Consider the following 1,862-nt stretch of genomic DNA (forward strand, 5'->3'; position numbering starts at 1 on the left):
CTTCCACAGCCGGAACCTGAACCTCGTGGTGTGGAGGCCTCTGAGAACGTGTGGGCTCATGTTTCCCCTCCTGTTGGTCAGACTCAGCAGTTCTGCTTCTCCGTCCCTCAGCGGGGACGTCTGACCGCGCTTGCCCACCGTTCGCAGGCATTGGTTGATGGTCAGACTGAGCCAAGCTGTGATCGGATCCGCTGCCTCGACAGCTTGAATGAAGCCTGTAAACAGGCTGGATTGTGATCTACAGCTCAGGGAAGCTCTAATAGTCACTTAATAACCTCGCAGCAACTTCCTATCGGACGCTCAGTGAACATGATGACAGTTAAAAAGGCCTTTTTATCTAATGAGACCATTTAGAGTTTATATTACTATTAATATTTCTAATAATAGCTGAACTCATGCTGCTAGTATAGCCTGTTTACATCTTGAAATGGCTTTAAATGGGAGGTGTTCGTGATTTCTCGGTAAAATTTCGTGTGTGTATTATAGATATTTATTTGCTGAGGTTATTAAATTAGGGTAAAAGATCAAAGCTAAACATATTCTATGTGTACAGACCTTAAAATGTGGTTCTTTGGTAAAGACAGTGGCTCTTTTTAGAACCATGTGAGTGTTTAAATGTTTTATTGCAATAGTGAATTTTTTTCTGATTGAAAATGAACATAGAACCTTTTTGAAAACTGGTTCTAATGTAGCGCCCAGGCTCATTCTTCTGTTGCTAAGCTTGAGGCTATATAGAACCGTTATCTCTATAAAAGAACCCTTAAACAACCTGAACTACTTGAACTATATGGATATATATATATATGTTTGTGTATACGTGGTTGGTTAGTGTAGTGATTAACACCTCTGCCTTCTACACTGTAGACTGGGGTTCAATCCCCACCTGGACAAGCCCCCTACACTACACCAAAAAGAGTCCTTGGGCAAGACTCCCAACACCACCTTCGCCTACCTGTGTAAAGTGATCAAATCGTAAGTCGCTCTGGATAAGAGCGTCTGCTAAATGCCATAAATGTAAATGTATATATACACTGTACTGCCAAACGTCTTCACTCACCCATCCAGATCACTGAATCCAGGTGTTCCAGTCACTTCCATGGCCACAGGTGTATAAAGCCGAGCCCCTCGGCCTGCAGACTGCTTCTACAGACATTAGTGAAAGAATGGGTCGCTCTCAGGAGCTCAGTGAACTCCAGCGTGGTGCCGTGATCGGACGCCACCTGTGCAGCCAGTCCAGTCGTGAAAAAGTCATTTCCATAAACACTCCTAACCCTTGTGGAAAGCCTTCCCAGAAGAGCTGAAGCTGTTATAGCTGCAAAGGGTGAGCCGACATCATATTAAACCCTATGGATTAAGAATGGGACCTCACTCAAGTTCATATGCGTGAAGCCAGACGACCGAATACTTTTGGCAGTATAGTGTGTTTGTCTATATTATATGTTTATATGTGTGTATCTGTAAATATATAGTAATTCATATTGACAGTATACATATAATAATAATAAGCAGACTGTATATAAGACTAAGTATATATATCTTCTCTCTGTTTCTGGCAGTAATTTCTCAAGATATTTACTTAGTATCTAATACTAATACTAATACTAATCTAATACTAATACTAATACTAATCTAATACTACAGTTGCCTTAGTATTTTACCCGCTGGTTTACCTGAATACCAGCGGACTTTAGATCAGCGCTTTACTGGATTAAGTTCGGCTTAAACCTCTCGAGCTACTTTAGTTCTGCTGAGTTTTTATGAAAAATATCAAAAAAGAGAAAAAAGAAAAAAATGTGCCGTAACTTTTGGACACGTGCGCCGTGTTTTGCTGCCGCGTCACATCAGACAGCGACCCGTTTCCC

The sequence above is a fragment of the Pygocentrus nattereri genome, chromosome 23 (genome assembly GCF_015220715.1).
Source record: "Pygocentrus nattereri isolate fPygNat1 chromosome 23, fPygNat1.pri, whole genome shotgun sequence".
NCBI lineage: Eukaryota > Metazoa > Chordata > Actinopteri > Characiformes > Serrasalmidae > Pygocentrus > Pygocentrus nattereri.